Here is a 22,445-nt window from a genome sequence, read left to right as displayed (position 1 = left end):
CAACCCCTCTGTTACTGTCACTATACCCCACTCCCTCTAACATGTAAACTCACTGAGCAGGGCCCTCAATCCCTCTGTTACTGTGTCACTATACCCCACGCCCTCTAACATGTAAACTCACTGAGCAGGGCCCCCAATCCCTCTGTTACTGTGTCACTATAACCCACTCCCTCTAACATGTAAACTCACTGAGCAGGGCCTCAATCCCTCTGTTACTGTCACTATATCCCACTCCCTCTAACATGTAAACTCACTGAGCAGGCCTTCAATCCCTCTGTTACTGTGTCACTATACCCCACACCCTCTAACATGTAAACTCACTGAGCAGGCCCTCAATCCCTCGGTTACTGTGTCACTATACCCCACTCCCTCTAACATGTAAACTCACTGAGCGAACCCTCAATCCCTCTGTTACGGTCACTATACCCCACTCCCTCTAACATGTAAACTCACTGAGCAGGGCCGTCAATCCCTCTGTTACTGTGTCACTATACCCCACTCCCTCTAACATGTAAACTCACTGAGCAGGACCCTCAATCCCTCTCTTACTGTCACTATACCCCACTCCCTCTAACATGTAAACTCACTGAGCAGGGCCCTCAATCCCTCTGTTACTGTGTCACTATACCCCACTCCCTCTAACATGTAACCTCACTGAGCAGGCCCTCAATCCCTCTGTTACTGTGTCACTATACCCCACTCCCTCTAACATGTAAACTCACTGAGCTGGGCCTCAATCCCTCTGTTACTGTGTCACTATACCCCACTCCCTCTAACATGTAAACTCACTGAGCGGGGCCCTCAATCCCTCTGTTACTGTGTCACTATACCCCACTCCCTCTAACATGTAAGCTCAATGAGCAGGGCCCTCAATCCCTCGGTTACTGTGTCACTATACCCTACGCCCTCTAACATGTAAACTCACTGAGCAGGGCCTCAATCCCTCTGTTACTGTCATATATCCCACTCCCTCTAACATGTAAACTCACTAAGCAGGCCCTCAACCCCTCTGTTACTGTCACTATACCCCACTCCCTCTAACATGTAAACTCACTGAGCAGGGCCCTCAATCCCTCTGTTACTGTGTCACTATACCCCACGCCCTCTAACATGTAAACTCACTGAGCAGGGCCCCCAATCCCTCTGTTACTGTGTCACTATAACCCACTCCCTCTAACATGTAAACTCACTGAGCAGGGCCTCAATCCCTCTGTTACTGTCACTATATCCCACTCCCTCTAACATGTAAACTCACTGAGCAGGCCTTCAATCCCTCTGTTACTGTGTCACTATACCCCACACCCTCTAACATGTAAACTCACTGAGCAGGCCCTCAATCCCTCGGTTACTGTGTCACTATACCCCACTCCCTCTAACATGTAAACTCACTGAGCGAACCCTCAATCCCTCTGTTACGGTCACTATACCCCACTCCCTCTAACATGTAAACTCACTGAGCAGGGCCGTCAATCCCTCTGTTACTGTGTCACTATGCCCCACTCCCTCTAACATGTAAACTCACTGAGCAGGACCCTCAATCCCTCTCTTACTGTCACTATACCCCACTCCCTCTAACATGTAAACTCACTGAGCAGGGCCGTCAATCCCTCTGTTACTGTGTCACTATACCCCACTCCCTCTAACATGTAAACTCACTGAGCAGGACCCTCAATCCCTCTCTTACTGTCACTATACCCCACTCCCTCTAACATGTAAACTCACTGAGCAGGGCCCTCAATCCCTCTGTTACTGTGTCACTATACCCCACTCCCTCTAACATGTAAACTCACTGAGCAGGCCCTCAATCCCTCTGTTACTGTGTCACTATACCCCACCCCCTCTAACATGTAAACTCACTGAGCTGGGCCTCAATCCCTCTGTTACTGTGTCACTATACCCCACTCCCTCTAACATGTAAACTCACTGAGCGGGGCCCTCAATCCCTCTGTTACTGTGTCACTATACCCCACTCCCTCTAACATGTAAGCTCACTGAGCAGGGCCCTCAATCCCTCTGTTACTGTGTCACTATACCCCACTCCCTCTAACATGTAAACTCACTGAGCTGGGCCTCAATCCCTCTGTTACTGTGTCACTATACCCCACTCCCTCTAACATGTAAACTCACTGAGCAGGGCCCTCAATCCCTCTGTTACTGTGTCACTATACCCCACTCCCTCTAGCATGTAAACTCACTGAGCAGGGCCCTCAGTCCCTCTGTTACTGTGTCACTATACCCCACTCCCTCTAACATGTAAACTCACTGAGCATGGCCCTCAATCCCTCTGTTACTGTGTCACTATACCCCACTCCCTCTAACATGTAAACTCACTGAGCATGGCCCTCAATCCCTCTGTTACTGTGTCACTATACCCCACTCCCTCTAACATGTAAACTCACTGTGCAGGGCCCTCAATCCCTCTGTTACTGTGTCACTATACCCCACTCCCTCTAACATGTAACCTCACTGAGCAGGCCCTCAATCCCTCTGTTTCTGTGTCACTATACCCCACTCCCTCTAACATGTAAACTCACTGAGCTGGGCCTCAATCCCTCTGTTACTGTGTCACTATACCCCACTCCCTCTAACATGTAAACTCACTGTGCAGGGCCCTCAATCCCTCTGTTACTGTGTCACTATACCCCACTCCCTCTAACATGTAACCTCACTGAGCAGGCCCTCAATCCCTCTGTTACTGTGTCACTATACCCCACTCCCTCTAACATGTAAACTCACTGAGCTGGGCCTCAATCCCTCTGTTACTGTGTCACTATACCCCACTCCCTCTAACATGTAAGCTCACTGAGCAGGGCCCTCAATCCCTCTGTTACTGTGTCACTATACCCCACTCCCTCTAACATGTAAACTCACTGAGCAGGGCCCTCAATCCCTCTGTTACTGTGTCACTATACCCCACTCCCTCTAGCATGTAAACTCACTGAGCAGGGCCCTCAGTCCCTCTGTTACTGTGTCACTATACCCCACTCCCTCTAACATGTAAACTCACTGAGCATGGCCCTCAATCCCTCTGTTACTGTGTCACTATACCCCACTCCCTCTAACATGTAAACTCACTGAGCATGGCCCTCAATCCCTCTGTTACTGTGTCACTATACCCCACTCCCTCTAACATGTAAACTCACTGAGCAGGGCCCTCAATCCCTCTGTTACTGTGTCACTATACCTCACTCCCTCTAACATGTAAACTCACTGAGCAGGACCGTCAATCCCTCTGTTACTGTGTCACTATACCCCACTCCCTCTAACATGTAAACTCACTGAGCAGGGCCCTCAATCCCTCTGTTACTGTGTCACTATACCTCACTCCCTCTAACATGTAAACTCACTGAGCAGGACCGTCAATCCCTCTGTTACTGTGTCACTATACCCCACTCCCTCTAACATGTAAACTCACTGAGCAGGCCCTCAATCCCTCTGTTACTGTCACTATTTGCCCTTTTGAGTGACAGAGAGGACCTTCTGAAAGATAAGGTGATATCTACCAAACAGGAACCTATACGCTGCATAGCAACGTTTGACTCTGGTTGGGATCAATCTAAACGAATACTAGGCAGGTTTTGGCCACTGATCTCCCAAGATCCCCATCTCAAGGGAGTTGTGACCCCTTTTGTCTCTCTCACTGCAAGGAGAGGCAAAAATCTAAAAGAGGTTCTTGTTTCTAGCCACCTGTCCTCCAAGTGTGCCACTACAAATTGGCTCTCGGTACAGGGCACCTACAAATGTGGCAGGTGTGTGGCCTGCCAGTATATAATGAAAGACTCGAAAATCCTTTCAAACTTGATTGATAACTCAGTGCATCATATCACACACTTTTTTAACTGCAACACAAAAGGCATCATTTACCTGTTAACCTGCACCTGTGGACTTAGGTATGTGGGGAAAACCATTCGCCCCTTCAAGAGGCGAATCATGGAACACATACATTCTGTTAGAAACCTCAGAGACACCCCGGTTGCTAGACACATGAGAAACTATCACCAGGGTGACACGAGAGGTATCAAGTTTGCAGGGGTTGAGAAAGTACAATTGGGTCGCAGAGGAGGCAACCTAGACCGTACCCTCCTCAGAAGAGAATCCTTTTGGATTTATAATTTCAACACACTGGCCCCCAATGGGTTAAATGAGGGGTTTACATTTACTCCCTTCATTGATAAATGAGTTACACTGCGAGCATTATTTTACATCATTAGTAATGCATTTTTCTTAATTTGTACATAGGTTTATTCACTTTATTCACGTTTTGTAAATACTTTTTTTCATTATCATTCATCTGATTATATGGATTTTTCAGTCCTATCCCCCTGTTTTTGATGTGAGACTAGGATACTGTCACTTTAAGACGTACTAGTAGATGGGCTAGATCTTTTAATTTGTTTATTTTTCTCAGTTCAATGAATACTGTATCACACTTTGCCAGCAAGAGAAATTGTTTATTAATGGACTCTGATCCATTTATTTCTTTTGTTATTCCTGATGTGCAAAGAGACTTTTTCTTTCAAGTCACTTGGCTCACTCCTTATCGAGCGTTTAGGTGATGGAACTTCATTGATACAAGCCCTGTCAATCATAGAGTGACTCATCCGGGGGGGGCGGTACTACCTTGCACGCCGTTTTCGGCGCGCACAGGTCCGCCACTCCCCCTCTATCTTGCCGGCTCGGCACATATAAAAGAGCCGGCAAGGGGGTAGACACAAAATTTACCTCTGACGAAGCCGCAATCAAGCGCTGAAACGCGCGTTAGGAAGTCTAGTTAGGTGCTGCTCCACACTTAGAGATCGTAGTTAGTCTAACTGCCTTCTTTAGCTCTGGGACTCTGGTGGTTGTTTTAGGTGGGGATTTTTTTCGTTACATTTAGACCTGGGCGAGCGCTTTAGCCGAGTTCTGGTGCTTACAGAGTTATTTTGCTTCATATGCATCTAGTTATTAGTGCAACTTTGCTGCCCGTTGCACCAGACACTCGGTCACCTCCAGGCTATTAGCCTCAGGATCTGCTTTGAGGATTCTGGGCAAGCTGTCTAGCAGTTTTGGGTTCTTACAGTTGTACTTTTTTCTATGTGCAACTGTCACTAGTGCAACTTTGTTGCCATTTGCACTAGATACTGTTACCTCTAGGCTTACAGCCTAGGGTTTGCTTTCAGTGTCTCAGAGGATTACCCAGGCTGTTTCCTCTTTCCCCTCCACTAATAGTCACTATTTGTGACGCTTTGATCTCTGTATAATTATATATATAGGTGGTTATAGTGGACTCTGTATATATGTTTTCTCTTTAGTATTTTCACTGTCGATATCCACTCATTTATATATATATATATTTTTGTGGTAGCACTCCTATTTTCCATTTTTTGTTTTATACATTTATATTATTTTCTGTGTTTACATTGTTTTATGCTATTATCATTAAAAGTTAAGTTTTAGCATTACAACTAGGGCGGGGTCTCCTCGATAGGTCCATCCTATATAAGGGTGTGGAGTCACTCCATTACCCTTTGGATTTTCCTGTTTTCCCTCTTTTTCTTTTTATACGTATGTAAGGGTTACCCCCTTTTAGGATTCCCCAGACACACTCTCAAGCTGGCTGCCTTAGGCAACTAGCTTATTTTCTTGTCATTTACTGTCACTATACCCCACTCCCTCTGTTACTGTGTCACTATACCCCACTCCCTCTAACATGTAAACTCACTGAGCAGGGCCCTCAATCCCTCTGTTACTGTGTCACTATACCCCACTCCCTCTAACATGTAAACTCACTGAGCAGGCCCTCAATCCCTCTGTTACTGTGTCACTATACCCCACTCCCTCTAACATGTAAACTCACTGAGCAGGCCCTCAATCCCTCTGTTACTGTGTCACTATACCCCACTCCCTCTAACATGTAAACTCATTGAGCATGGCCCTCAATCCCTCTGTTACTGTGTCACTATACCCCACTCCCTCTAACATGTAAACTCACTGAGCAGGGCCCTCAATCCCTCTGTTACTGTGTCACTATACCCCACTCCCTCTAACATGTAAACTCACTGAGCAGGCCCTCAATCCCTCTGTTACTGTGTCACTATACCCCACTCCCTCTAACATGTAAACTCACTGAGCAGGACCTCAATCCCTCTGTTACTGTGTCACTATACCCCACTCCCTCTAACATGTAAACTCACTGAGCAGGGCCTCAATCCCTCTGTTACTGTGTTACTATACCCCACTCCCTCTAACATGTAAACTCACTGAGCAGGCCCTCAATCCCTCTGTTACTGTGTCACTATACCCCACTCCCTCTAACATGTAAACTCCCCGAGCAGGGCCTCAATCCCTCTGTTACTGTGTCACTATACCCCACTCCCAGTGGCGTACATACCGGTGTCGCAGGGGTCGCGGCTGCGACCGGGCCCGGCCCACCAGGGGGCCCGGCCGCCCTGCGACCCAGGTATGTTCTCACTGGGCCAGCCTCTTCTCCTGGGGGGCCCAGGAGCCGGCCACCTCCGGGCCCCCCGAGGCTGGCCCTGCTTACACCCGGCGGGCAGTCAGGCTGGCGGGCGCGCGAGGGAGCACTCTCCCCTGAGTGCTCCCTCTTCAGCTCCCTCGCGCACCGCACTGAAACCGGAGCCGGAAGATGACGTCATCTTCCGGCTCCGGCATCAGTACGCGGCGCGCGAGGGAGCTGAAGAGGGAGCACTCAGGGGAGAGTGCTCCCTCGCGCGCCCGCCAGCCTGACTGCCCGCCGGGTGACACCACTGGACCCCAGGGAATCCCCTCAGCTCTCCCACAGGTAAGGAGGCTGGGGGGATTAAATAGAAAAAAACAAAAAAAAAACGTGTGTGTTAGTGTGAGTGAGTGTGTGTTAGTGTGAGTGTGTGTTAGTGTGAGTGTGTGTTAGTGTGAGTGTATGTTAGTGAGTGTGTGTTAGTGTGAGTGTGTGTTAGTGTGAGTGTGTGTTAGTGTGAGTGTGTGTTAGTGTGAGTGTATGTTAGTGAGTGTGTGTTAGTGTGAGTGTGTGTTAGTGTGAGTGTGTGTTAGTGAGTGTATGTTAGTGAGTGTATGTTAGTTAGTGTGTGTGTGAGTGTATGTTAGTGAGTGTATGTTAGTGAGTGTATGTTAGTGAGTGTATGTTAGTGAGTGTGTGTTAGTGAGTGTGTGTTAGTGTGTGAGTGTGTTAGTGTATGTTCGTTAGTGTGTGTGTGTGTGTGTGTGTGTTAGTGTGAGTGTATGTGTTAGTGTGAGTGTGTGTGAGTGTATGTTAGTGTGTGTGTGTGTGAGAGTGTATGTTAGTGAGTGTGTGTGAGTGTGTGTTAGTGTGTGTGTGAGTGTATGTTAGTGAGTGTGTGTTAGTGTGTGAGTGTATGTTAGTGAGTGTGTGTGTGTGTGTGAGTGTGTTAGAGTGTGTGTGTGTAAGTGTTAGAGTGTTTGTCTTAGTGTTAGAGTGTGTGTGTGTGTTAGTATTAGAGTGTGTGTTGGAGTGTGCGTGTTAGTGTTAGAGTGTGTGTCTGTTAGTGAGTGTGTATGTATGTTTGTCACTGAGTGTGTGTCTGTCAGTTAATGTGTGCGTGTGTGTCTTAAGCACTTACCTTTCTCCAGCGCCGGACTCCCTTGGCGCTGGGGATCTCTCCGCCCCGATCCGCCTCTCAGCTCCGAATGCGCATGCGTGGCAAGAGCCACGCGCGCATTCAAACCGCCCATAGGAAAGCATTACTCAATGCTTTCCTATGGACGTTCAGCGTCTTCTCACTGTGATTTTCACAGTGAGAAACGCAGAAAATCCTCTAGCGGCTGTCAATGAGACAGCCTCTAGAGGCTGGATTAACCCTCAGTGAAACATAGCAGTTTCTCTGAAACTGCTATGTTTTCAGCTGCAGGGTTAAAACTAGAAAGACCTGGCACCCAGACCACTTCATTGAGCTGATGTGATCTGGGTGTCTGTAGTGGTCCTTTAAGTGTATGTGTTTATGCATGCACTGGCGTACATAACGTGGTCGCAGGGGTCGCAGCCCTGCAACCAGGTGCCCGCCGCCATGTGTTGCGGCCCCAGCCCGCGCAGAGTAAGCGCGCGCGCAGGGGGGGGGGGGCCCAAGGATCAGTTTTCGCACCGGGGCCCCATGGGTTGTGTGTACGCCACTGCCCACTCCCTCTAACATGTAAACTCATTGAGCAGGGCCCCCAATCCCTCTGTTACTGTGTCACTATACCCCACTCCCTCTAACATGTAAACTCCCCGAGCAGGGCCTCAATCCCTCTGTTACTGTGTCACTATACCCCACTCCCTCTAACATGTAAACTCATTGAGCAGGGCCCCCAATCCCTCTGTTACTGTGTCACTATACCCCACTCCATCTAACATGTAAACTCATTGAGCAGGGCCCCCAATCCCTCTGTTACTGTGTCACTATACCCCACTCCATCTAACATGTAACCTCACTGAGCAGGGCCCTCAATCCCTCTGTTACTGTGTCACTATACCACACTCCCTCTAACATGTAAACTCACTGAGCAGGCCCTCAATCCCTCTGTTACTGTGTCACTATACCCCACTCCCTCTAACATGTAAACTCACTGAGCAGGGCCCTCAATCCCTCTGTAACTGTGTCACTATACCCCACTCCCTCTAACATGTAAACTCACTGAGCAGGGCCCTCAATCCCTCTGTTACTGTCACTATACCCCACTCCCTCTAGCATGTAAACTCACTGAGCAGGGCCCTCAATCCCTCTGTTACTGTGTCACTATACCCCACTCCCTCTAACATGTAAACTCACTGAGCAGGCCCTCAATCCCTCTGTTACTGTGTCACTATACCCCACTCCCTCTAACATGTAAACTCACTGAGCAGGGCCCTCAATCCCTCTGTTACTGTGTCACTATACCCCACTCCCTCTAACATGTAAACTCACTGAGCAGGGCCTCAATCCCTCTGTTACTGTGTCACTATACCCCACTCCCTCTAACATGTAAACTCACTGAGAAGGGCCTCAATCCCTCTGTTACTGTGTCACTATACCCCACTCCCTCTAACATGTAAACTCACTGAGCAGGGCCCTCAATCCCTCTGTTACTGTGTCACTATACCCCACTCCCTCTAACATGTAAACTCACTGAGCAGGACCCTCAATCCCTCTGTTACTGTGTCACTATACCCCACTCCCTCTAACATGTAAACTCACTGAGCAGGCCCTCAATCCCTCTGTTACTGTGTCACTATACCCCACTCCCTCTAGCATGTAAACTCACTGAGCAGGCCCTCAATCCCTCTGTTACTGTGTCACTATACCCCACTCCCTCTAACATGTAAACTCACTGAGCAGGGCCCTCAATCCCTCTGTTACTGTGTCACTATACCCCACTCCCTCTAACATGTAAACTCACTGAGCAGGCCCTCAATCCCTCTGTTACTGTGTCACTATACCCCACTCCCTCTAACATGTAAACTCACTAAGCATGGCTCTCAATCCCTCTGTTACTGTCACTATACCCCACTCCCTCTAACATGTAAACTCACTGAGCAGGCCCTCAATCCCTCTGTTACTGTGTCACTATACCCCACTCCCTCTAACATGTAAACTCACTGAGCAGGCCCTCAATCCCTCTGTTACTGTGTCACTATACCCCACTCCCTCTAGCATGTAATCTCATTGAGCAGGGCCCTCAATCCCTCTGTTACTGTGTCACTATACCCCACTCCCTCTAGCATGTAATCTCATTGAGCAGGGCCTCAATCCCTCTGTTTCTGTGCGTCCAACTTGTCTGGTTACAAATACGTGTCTTTCAGTCCTCTCATTGTACAGCGCTGTGGAATCTGTTGGTGCTATATAAATAATAATAATGTTCTGTTCTACATAACTGCACTTTTGATGGAATCTAGTGTACACAACTGGAAGTGCAATGGAAGACAAACCGCGTCATTCAGGGTAAATTTAATATTTAAGGCCAGAGTAGTCGATCTGACAGAGCCGATTAGAGACTATTTCTAGTTTGCTGTTGATGATGTAAACACATTTCCTGAATTTCCCCACAGACTTCAATGGCAGCATTGCTATTCAGTAACCGTTTACTGGGCTGACAGGATCCGTCCCACAATGTTACTAATAAGGTATTAATCCGCAAGTTGTAGTAATATTTAATAACGTTACTCTGAATTTTTTACACCGGATCCGGCTCATGATGTTACTAATAACACTGGTTCCTGGAGGGGCCTGTTTGCCAGCCTCCTGCCTCAGGACTATGGGCCCTGCAAAAAGGCTCATTAAAGACCTCGTAGATAAGCACCACTTAGTGTGAAAACTACGTTTAGATTTGAATCCCCTTAATGTACACACAGTGGAATAGTGCAGCACTAGACAAAAGGCTTACCCATACAATATAGGGTGTTTCTCATATGTAGCCCCCCCCCAAAAAAACAGCGCCTGAATTCACACGTATAAGAAAAACATCGCCTTTTCTTTCTTTGTTTCTTCATAAATTACCTCGTTCATGTCTTTTTTCTATTCTGTTCGGTAGATTACTCGGAATATTAGACAGGATCCGGCCCACAATCTTAATAATAAAGGGTATTGCAAAAGTTATAGTAATATTTAATAACGTTACTCTGAATATTAGATCCGTTTGGTGGTTTTGGATCGCCATCGCAGGGTAGTTTTGACCGGTCTAACACGAGGTTGAAGCCCAAAATAGTTCCAGGGAATTCGTGACAAGAACCAGTCTTCGTTCGTGGAGTTTTGTGTGAAAAACATACAAGCTAGACGAAAGCAGGTCAGTGGAGAATGCTCCCTATGTTCGGTAGTCTGTAACTTCTGAACGCAGTTCGTGTAGGTGTCGTGGAACAGGAACAGGCAGTAGGTCCATGATGACCGGTGGTCGCGTGAATGCCTGGCCAAAATGAGTTCCAGGCACTCAATGACGAAGTCCTGCTGCCTGCGTTCGGGAGACAAAAATGGCCATCCTACATTGTCTTGACCACCTGCATTCGCATGTACGAAATGGCGGCCATCCTGTGGAGTATTCAATTAATTTGTTCTGTTGTGTTTTTTGCACAGGATACTTAACATTCCACATTCTAATGGGTCTCTGAGGTGGTCTCAATTCGGGAACTGAACAAACTTAACAAAATAAACTTTGGTATCCAGTCAACAAAAAATACCTGAATGTGATGGGCCAGTCCTTCACAAATGGGGTCCGGCCCACAATGTTAATAATAAGATATTATTCTGCAAGTTATAGTAATATTTAATAACGTTACTCTGAATATTAAACAGGATGCTTGTCAGCAATGCGTTTCGTTTTATTATAGATCAGTTGCTATGTGTTTACTGTCTGTCTGTTTATATACAATAGTTTCTGTTATAATGGCTGAATTATCGTCACACTCCGTAAATCCCTCCGGCGTTGCTCACTCTTTGATTCCATTGGCTGAGCCCGGTATTCCCGAATTATGATCTCTGGATGTTCATGAATTCCGCTTCTCGCTCCACACAGGGCATAAACAGAACACAATAAGTGGCACAGTGCTTGCAAACAGCACCACGGAACCACCAATGATAGACTTGGCCAGGCAACTCAGACAATTTGTTCCTGTGACTGAAAGAAGAAAAATGGTAATAGTGAGCATGGAGCACAAAGGAGCTGACAAACATTTAGCTTCACTTGATTAAAGGTAAATGCAGAGATCATATTATATAAAGACAAGAAAATAATCCAATCTTATCCGATAATCAGCAAATATACCTGTGACAGGGCTTCTCTCTGCGCTGCCCACCTTCAGGTGCTTGGGCATGGTGCACCCATCCAGGATTAGTGGGGACATATATAGCTGATGCTGGGTGGGTCACCGTGCCCAGGCGCCTGAGAGAAGCCCTGTCAGAGGGGGCACAGGCGATGGTGCAATGTTTATTCTGTTAGGCAGAGGAGGCCCTTGCTTACCTGGATGGCGGGTGCCTAATCTGCCGAGAGGAGTCAGGCAGGCAGCGGCGGCGAGGGAGTGCTGATCTTGCAGTTCTACACTCCTGCGCCCTCTGTGTTGCCGGGAGCCAGAATATGATGTCATTCTGACTCCGGCATACTAAACAGCGCGCAGTTCCAAAAAACTGTGTGTCTATCAGTGAGTGTGCTTCAAATCAATGAAATTGTATGTCTGTCATTGCAAATGGATCAAATTCACCAAACGGGGGAGTGTAACCCCATACCTACACAGAACGCTACTATAGAGCCACAGGGGCTCTGTGCTTGTAAGTACCCAATTGACACTTATTTTGAGTATTACTTTGTATTATTTTGAGTATTACTCCATCTATTGTACGTTATATATTTTCCCCAGGACTGAACACCTCTCCCAATAAACGGACCCAGAAGTTATTCAAACTGGAGCTAGGTTCTATAGCTCCTTGTTTGTGAGTGTTCTACCTAATAATTGTATCACACTACTCGCTGTTCCTATAAGCTGCACTATGTAGTATCATTTGTGTTCCTTTAGGTCTAAGGAATTATAACCTTACATACAACTACCATAACCACTGTTGTTAAGGTAATCTTTTGTATTTGAAGCGCTACACTTTTAAACTTTTTTGATATATAAGAAATACCTTGTAAAATAATTAGATATTTTTTATATTTTTAGCTTAGATTTTATTTTTAATAGGTCATAATTTAAATAATTACTTTATTTTGTAAATTGTTCTCACAGTATTCTTTGTTCATGTAAGATATACATGTGATAGTGATGTGCAAACTGAAGTGCAAAACCTATTAACCTTCAAATATTATAAAGTGTGAGCTTTTATTTATGGACTAGATCCTTCCATGTTATTAAGGTGACATTGTGTTTCAGGAAACAAGCAAACGTGTACATAATGGTCTATTTATAAAGACCATATCTGTCTGTCTGTCTGTCTGTCAGTGAATGTGTTTAAAAAAAATTATTTAAAAAAAATTGTGAGATTGTGTGTGTCTCTCTCAATGTATGTCTCATTAGAAAAATGGGTTTGGCTTATAGATGGAGGTGGCATCATTGCCATGGAAACATGCACAGCCTGCAAGGGGAGGAGTTGGTATGACGACAAGGCCCACATGGGGGCGCCAAGAATAATTCTGCACCTAGGCGCCTGTGAACCTAGGATTGACTATGTATGTATGTATGTATGTGGGCAGCCCTTATACCAGTGATGGCTAACCTTGACACCATAAATTGTTTCTGGACTACATTTCCCATGACGCTCAACTAGCTTTTTAGAGTCTAAAAACTAGCTGAGCATCAAGGGAAATGTAGTCCAGAAACAATTTATGGTGTCAAGATAAGCCATCACCGCCTTATACTATCCTATTCTGAAGTTTCCTGAGCATACCTTGGTGTAGCAGCCTTGGTCCGCTGTATGAGATGTGTGGTTCCCCCTTTTATACCCTACAAACACCGACCACTCCTGGCACGTTAACTTCAAACAAGCAACTTGTTGTAGTGCTTTCCTTGGGTGCTCTAGTTAATGGCAGCCATTTTGTCTCCCAAATACAGGCAGAGGTACATGGTCACCAAATGCCTGGAACTCTTTGGCGACTACGTGATCCTGCAAACTGTGGTGAAAATTGTACTGCTGCCCGTTCCTCTCCCAGACCAGTTAGGAGAACGCCGTTCGGGAAAAAGGCATTCACTCCCTAAAAGCCAGGGGGAGCGTTCATCGGTGTTCGCACAGGAGAACTGCCCAAAGATAGACTGGCCACTGTCTCTTTTTTACTGTGGAACTATTTTGGGCTATCACCTCATGGCTGGCTGGTCAGAACTTTACACAAATGGTAATTCCGTTCTACCGAATGGATCAGAGAACTATTTGGACAACTTGGGTGCTCAGATCCAGGCTATTCTGGGATATAAGATTTGTGGGGTTCCTGTATATTTTAGATATGTTTTTGTGGTACTTTGTATATTTTTTATGGTTTCCTGTAACTGAGAGATAATTGAGTTATCCTTCTTTTGACTCCATTATCTCCCAGACACAAACGCCTGGAAGGCCTGGAAGTATGTTCATACTGGGAATCTGTGCACAAACAGCTGGTTGTGGCTCATTAAGTTGGCTTTCAGTTGACTCCCAGAACTATGTGTCGTCCAGTTACTGGGGGAATGGGCTATAATCACTAGGTAGCGCTTTATTTGAGCTTGAGAGAACTTCAGTGGAGATATTCGGTCTCAGGATTGCAGCCCCTATTTCCATATCTATATTATTTCCATCTGAAACACTCCAAACACCATAACATTTACAGTTCACTTTAGTGGTTATGGTTTCTGGGGTGTCCTGGCGTTGTCCTGCTATGTAAGTAGTCAAATCACTTCCTCTATGAAAGGCAGAGTGTGGCAGACCACCAGTATATCACCGCCACTGATTCCCTTTCCCCAAATATTGTAGCTCTGTAATGCTTACTTGATAAATATATGGAACACAACTGCAGATAACTGATGGTTTTGTTTAATGAGTAGGATTGGAGATAATGTATTAAATAGTACAGGGACTGTATCTTAAAATAAGTGGAAGTTGTTAAATGGAACAAGCAGCAGCAGATTTGCAAATAGCGTAGGATAAAGGCAATAGTTAGTCCATGGAAGAGAGTAGCTTTTCAGAGCTGAATTAGTTTGGTAAGTTGCAGGAGATAATAGTTAGTTTGTAGCAATAGAGAGTAAGCAGACTTGCAAGCAGGCAGAATCCAATTTTGCTTTGTAGTGGTGGAAGTCCAGGCTTGCTTTAGCGTTTTCTCCAGAAAGGAAAAAAAGGTCTTAGCAGGTAAGAGTTGGTCAGTGGTACAATCCGTGGTCGAGGCAGGGGCGTATTAGCCGCAAGGCAAACAAGGCATTTGCCTTGGGCGGCATTTTCCAGGGGGCAGCAAAAAACGCCGCCCCCAAATGCCTGGGGCAAATACCTTGTTAGCCTTGCGGCTAACTGGGCTGCCGGTCGGGCTGATGGGCTAGGCGGGCGGCTGGCGAGGGAGCTCTTCCTCTGAGCGCTCTGCTCAGCTCCCTCGCGCGCCGCACAGTGAGGCTGGGAGGCGGAGCCGGAATATGACGTCATATTCCGGCTCCCAGCCTCACTGTGCGGCGCGCGAGGGAGCTGAGCAGACAGCTCAGAGGAAGAGCTCCCTCGCCAGCCACCCGCCTAGCCCATCAGCCCGACCGGCAGCCACTGGACCACCAGGGAGAAAGAGACCTCCCCCCAGCATTCCCAAAGGTAAGGAGGCTGGGGGGTAGGTTAAATTAATTATATATTATATATATTATATATGTTATATATTATATTATATTATATATATTATATATTATTATATTATATATATTATATATTATATATATTATATATTATATATTATATATATTATATATATTATATATATATTATTATATATATTATATATATATTATTATATTATATATATATTAAATATTATTATATATATATATTATTATATTATTATATATATATTATATATTATTATATTATATTATATATATTATTATATATTATTATATTATATATTATATATTATACTATATATTATTATATTATATATAATATATTATTATATTATTTTATATATTATATATTATATATGAGAGTGTCTGTGTCTGACAGAGAGTGTGTGTGTCTGACTGTGTGTGAGTGTGTGTGTCTGCTAGTCAGTGTTTGTGTCTGACTGTGTGTGAGTGTGTGTGTCTGTTAGCTAGTGTATGCGTATCTGTCAGTGAATTTGTGTGTGTATTTAGAAGGCGGGACGGGGGGGAGGGGGGGGGGGAAGGGTTGGGTGGGGGTGTCGCGGGGGGGGGGGAAAGGGGCGCCTGAGTTTTGTCCTGCCTAGGGCAGCACAAAACCAGGATACACCACTGGGTCGAGGTGAGGAGAAGGTGGGTCAATGGTTTCCAGTCCGGGTCCGGTACACTTAAAAGGAAGAAGAATATTGCTTGCCGGTTTTGAGGTTCGCGGGTAAAGCTTTCCAATAATCCAGCGTATTGAATCTGGCGCGTTCTCCCTATGTAGCGTGGGGAGACCGCGTCAGAGAAGGGGGCGTGACGGAGCTCCGTCTACCCGGAAGTGTCAAGGTAGCGGTAATGCCGGCAGGTAGGAGATGACAAGCTCCAATATTTGGAGTATGCTTATTCCGATAATGTGAATGTGAATGTGATGCATAGTTTTAAAGTTATGAATAATGTGGAAAAACTGTATTTCTCTGCCTGTGATAATTACATTACCCATTGTGTAAGGTAATTGTATCACAGGCAGAGGGGAGCATTTTGTGTGGGAGTGTCTGAGTATATTGTACGTGTTTATTGGTTGTTTTCCAAAACCCTGTGGGTGGTACTAATGTGTATATAAGAACAATAAACCCACAGCTCTGTCGGTTCCTGCTTGACCCTCAATACGGAGCCTTGTCTCGTTCTTGGGGGGATTTATTGTATGCTATTCAAGTTTGACTGCTAGGAGTGTAAACCTATTCGTATGGTTTTTCCTATTCGGCTGTTTACAGCATTCGTATGTTTGAGAGCATTCATATGCTTCTCCGGTTCGGTGGATTGGTACCTACAGTAGCTGTGCCTGTGTCTCTGGAAGGGGAAGATCTACTAAATGGCTGTTATTCCCTTTTATGCCTGGGGGTGCCATTACATAACATTTGTGGGGTTTTATGTATTTTTAGGGTACTTTTTGGGTGTTTTAAAAAGTGTTTTTTTTGTGTTTGGAGATAATTGGATTAGAATTAGTAGTTACTAAAATCGAAATTTCAAGTGAATTCGGAATTTGGAAGCAAATTAATTTTCAATATTCTAACACAACGAAATAAAGAATGAATTTGGAGCAAATAGAAACAAAAGTGTTTGGATCCATTCGTTTTCAGAAGGATTACAAAGTAGGAACTTATCTACTAGTCAGTTCAAACAGCAATATGTGAAAAAAGGGCTTTTTTTGACTTTTCTTCTGTTTAGTAGATAGCTGCCTAGTTTGGTATTCTTAAGTAGTCGGCAGAATATAGCAATTTTAGAATAGATACAGAGAGGACACATTTGTTCATGCGTGTCCTCTCTGTCTCTATTCTATATGCCATTCTTTCATACTGGCACGTCCTATCCACTCTCTCTGACACCTCCGATATCTGGGGGAGTTGCTGTTTTCCAATTTTTGGTGATGCTCATTTTAGCTGCCAATAGCATGTCTATGACTACCGATTTGTTCTGTATCGTATACAGGCCCTGGTGCATATGCAATAAGTAAAATTCAGGGTGAGTTGGTATCGGTATTCTTACCGGAGTGTGTATGATTTGTTTAACTTAATTCCAAATGTGTGTGAAACGTGTATTTCCAAAAGATGTGGAGTACGGTTCCCCTATGCCCTTGGCACCTGCATCCATTCGTGAAAGTGTCGCTGAGACCAGATACCACCGCATCTGAACCTTGCTATAAGCTTCCCAGTGGGTGAGGCTATGGGATGCTCGTTTAGTGTGTTTTATGGCTTGATGCCAATTTGACAACGAACAAAATATCAGATAGTAGTGTAATAATATGAGCGCTAGGACATGCAGCTGTGAACACAGTGGAATTAATCACAAAAGATTCCACCAACAGTGAAATAAATATATAATACAAAGATAAAGTGCTCAGCGCAAAATTGGAGTAATATTAATGCACTAACTCCCAGAGCTTGACACCACCATATGTGTTACACAGGTGAATTATAGTTATACCTGAATACAGTATAATTCCTTCTCCAATAATGGAGGCAACAGACAACCAGTAGGTTTTTGCCAAATCTCTCTCCCAGAGTAGCATATATGGTAACTGCTCTTCCCCAATCGGAGCGATAAGGGCATTGTAACACAAGGACAGAGGTTTACCAGCCAGGTTGGGTTTCAAGCGATATTTACCAAACGAGTTCAGGAATGCCATATCAGGTTTTGTTATATTATTAGCTAATAGGACATTCTTAATCTTCAGGTAGGTAAATTCTTTGTTTGGAAGAGAATACGTTGCTTGTAAACTTGGGTAGGATTTGATCCCTGAATCGTCGCATAACAATAACAAGTGTGTGACAGACCCATCTGTCTGTGAATTACTTTTATTTTCCCTCCTTTCGTCTGTTTGTTCAGCTATTTCCCCTGTCCGTTTATTTGCTCTTTTACCAAACAACTGCTGAACCGACGGCCACCCAGCATGGAAGTGTGCTGCTTGTTAACCTCTTGGCCTCATCAGAACGTTGTGGTTAATCCCAGACACTTCCTAATTGTGGAATGCCGACCACGAGGCAGCGGCCATCTAGGACATGCGAATGCCCAGCGGTGTTTGTCGACGATTCCATGGAACTAAAAATTACTATTTCTCACGAACACCGCTGAAGCCACCGACCTCCCTTCTTCTGTTCATCCAGCATACGAACGCCGGCCCATTCGGTACTTTTTCTGCACGAATGGACTTACCCCAGGTAGCTATGCCATGGAGCCCATTCGTATTACAAAAGACTATGTGAAAGACTTTGGCTCCATGGCGATTGAACTGTATGTATGTGATCTGAGCGCCATTCAGTAATAATGTGCGCTCAGATCTAAGCTATCTAAGCTATCTGGGGATACGTTAATTGTACCTAGTGCATTCAGTAGTTTTTATATTATATATTTTTATGTGTTTTTTCTGCCACATATAAAATGGAGTTTTGCCTCTATCCTGGGAGATAATTAAATTACTTCCCAATTATCTCCAGGATAGAGAAGGGTTCTATGCCTGTAATACTGTGCTTGGTTACTTTATCATTTTTGTCACAGTTTTCCACCACATCCCTTAGGGGAGTGTCCAACTGGTGGAAGACCTGCATAAATACCGGGCAGGTAGCCCCAATAAACCAGATCTCTGCTGACCCTCAATACAGAGCTTGGTCTTATACTTGGGGGGATTTATTCGTATGGATTTACTGTTCGGCTGTTTGGAGTGGAGAGTGTTCGTATGATTCTTGTACGGCTGGTTGGAACATCCTAAATGGCATTAACCTCTCGTATACCTGGAGGTGCCGTTACAAAGTGAAACTTGTCAACGCCGCTGTGGCGGAACCAGCCTCGCCACTGGGCATTGGAGAAGACTGATTGCCAGTCTCCTGCCCTGTGACTATGGCCCCTAAAATGTATTGCCATTTAAGAAACTTATTTGGGCTTATTGGATTTTGAAACACTTTTTCTGCCCCTTTGAATACATGGGAAGGTGTGCCCCTTCCCCGTTTCCTATAAATTGTTCTCCAGCAGAACGTTGTCCCAGGGACACTGCCAGACCAATTGGAATTTGCTGTTTTGCCCCTCCTCAGTCTCTCATCAGCCCTTGCTATGGTTTAACCCCATGGCGATTTGACTGTGTTTGTGGGATCTGAGCGCTGTTCGGATATATTAAGCGCTCAGATCCAAGCCATCTGGGGATAGGTTGAATGTGGTGGCTCTGTTCAGTGTGATAGGAATTATGTATTTTTGCTGTTGTTGTGAATAGAGACATTTTCTGTACCTGGAGATAGTTGGCTTACCACACCCAGTTAAGCCAATTATCTCCAGGATAGAGGACTCTGTGGAACTGGTTTTGGCTGGAAAGCCATGCTTCAGTGGTCACAAAGGACTTCGACCTAACTTTTAAACCAATGGAAGGAATTGTCTGATTTTTGAGTATGTTTGTATTTGGAGTATGCTGATTCTGAAAATTTAAATGTGATGTATACTTTTAAAGTTATGAATATTGTGTAAAACTGTGTATTTTCCTGCCTGTGATAATTACTAGTGTTGTCGCGAACCTGAAATTTTCAGTTCGCGAATGGCGAACCCGAACTTCCGCAAATGTTCGCGAACCGGCGAACCGCGCGAACTGCCATTGACTTCAATGGGCAGGCGAATTTTAAAACCAACAGGGACTCTTTCTGGCCACAAAAGTGATGGAAAAGTTGTTTCAAGGGGACTAACACCTGGACTGTGGCATGCCGGAGGGGGATCCATGGCAAAACTCCCATGGAAAATTGCACAGTTGATGCAGAGTCTGCTTTTAATCCATAAAGGGCAGAAATCACCTAACATTGACACCTGTCCTCAAAGCCCCTGATACACACTGACACAGAGCAGAATAGAGACTGTTCCCCGTCCTCAGAGACCATGATACACACTGACACAGAGCAGAATAGAGACTGTTACCCCTACATAGGGTCACTTGGCAGATATGGCGGGGTCGTGGGAGGGGGAGGATGACTTTCACCTCTTCCCCTGTTACATTCCCGTTGTGCTGTGACATCACCCTTATACGCTGTGTAAAGCATACTATTTAATTTGATCAGCATGGCCACTTGAGTTTTCACGCTGCTTGTAGTTTATATATGGTTCACAAAAATCAAACAAACGATAAAGTAAACATGTAAGGATTCAGAATATTCTTTCAAACCCTTACACATTGTGTGTATGTATTTTTTGTCTTAAGTTTGTGGCTTTAAAGAGGTTTACGTTGTTTCTATGATGTGCATAACATGTTCTTGTAAATGTTTGTTAAAATTTTCCTGGAATTGTAATTTTTGAATCTGAATAAAGATAGTCAAATCCCTGATACACACTGACACAGAGCAGAATAGGGACTGTTCCTCCTACATAGGGTCACTTGGCAGATATGTATTGACACCTGTCCTCAAAACCCCTGATACACACTGACACAGAGCAGAATAGGGACTGTTCCCCCTACATAGGGTCACTTGGCAGATATGGATTGACACCTATCCTAATGATCCCTGATACACACTGACACAGAGCAGAATAGAGACTGTTCCCCCTACATAGGGTCACTTGGCAGGTATGGATTGACACCTGTCCTCAAAGCCCCTGATACACACTGACACAGAGCAGAATAGAGACTGTTCCCTGTCCACAGAGTCCATGATACACACTGACACAGAGCAGAATAGAGACTGTTCCCCGTCCACAGAGACCATGATACACACTGACACAGAGCAGAATAGAGACTGTTCCCCGTCCACAGAGACCATGATACACACTGACACAGAGCAGAATAGAGACTGTTCCCCGTCCACAGAGACCATGATACACACTGACACAGAGCAGAATAGGGACTGTTCCCCCTACATAGGGTCACTTGGCAGGTATGGATTGACACCTGTCCTCAAAGCCCATGATACACACTGGGGGGAGCTACTGTCCTCCCCAACCCCTGCGCGGTGCGTGGGGGCCATAAATCACAATGGGGGGACCTACTGTCCTCCCCCCCTCGGCCCCCACCCCTGCGCGGTGGGTGGGGGCCATAAATCACAATGGGGGGGGCTACTTTCCTCCCCCCCCCGGCCCCCATCCCTGCGCGGTGGGTGGGGGGCATAAATCACAATGGGACGGACCTACTGATAGGAGTGGAGTATTGTTCATATCAGTTTAATACCTTCCGCGTCTCCTGTCAGTGGACGTGTATATTTTCTTTGTAAAAGCACGCTATAGAGACACCAGATATGATTGGCAATGTGCACTTGAACAGTTCTGCAGAGCACACACACTGTAGGCCTGACACACCCGCTTGAAGACAAGCAACTGCTATTCAATCTATAACAGTGAAAAACAAATTTTGGTTTTAAAAGCACGCTATAGAGACACCAGATATGATTGGCAATGTGCACTGGAACAGTTCTGGAGAGCACACGCTGAAGGAAGGACTGACAGAGCCGCTTGAAGGACACTGACTGGCTGCTATTAGCTTACACTAGAAACCTTTTTTCTTTGTAAAAGCACGCTATAGAGACACCAGATATGATTGGCAACTGTCAAAGCACGCTGGCACAGGTCTGCAGAGCACACGCTGAAGGAAGGACTGACAGAGCCGCTTGAAGGACACTGACTGGCTGCTATTAGCTTACACTGGAAACCTTTTTTCTTTGTAAAAGCACGCTAAAGAGACACCAGATATGATTGGCAACTGTCAAAGCACGCTGGCACAGGTCTGCAGAGCACACGCTGAAGTAGGCCTGACACCCAGACGCTTGCAGACAACTAACTGCTCTTCTATTACAGTGAAATTTTTTTATTTATTTTAAATGTAAAGCTTAACCTATTGTTAAAACAGATATGAGTGGTGGCACTGACTGTGCAAATGGGCAAGGCATCCAACCTGACACAGAAGCTGGCAGGCAGGCAACTGCTCTTCTATTACAGTGAAAAAAAAATTATTTATTTTAAATGTAAAGCTTAACCTATTGTTAAAACAGATATGAGTGGTGGCACTGACTGTGCAAATGGGCAAGGCATCCAACCTGACACAGAAGCTGGCAGGCAGGCAACTGCTCTTCTATTACAGTGAAAAACAATTATTTCTTTTAAATGTAAAGCTTAACCTATTGTTAAAACAGATATGAGTGGTGGCACTGACTGTGCAAATGGGCAAGGCATCCAACCTGACACAGAAGCTGGCAGGCAGGCAACTGCTCTTCTA

Source organism: Pelobates fuscus, chromosome 1 (assembly GCF_036172605.1).
Source record: "Pelobates fuscus isolate aPelFus1 chromosome 1, aPelFus1.pri, whole genome shotgun sequence".
NCBI lineage: Eukaryota > Metazoa > Chordata > Amphibia > Anura > Pelobatidae > Pelobates > Pelobates fuscus.
Note: the sequence above shows the minus strand (reverse complement) of the source record.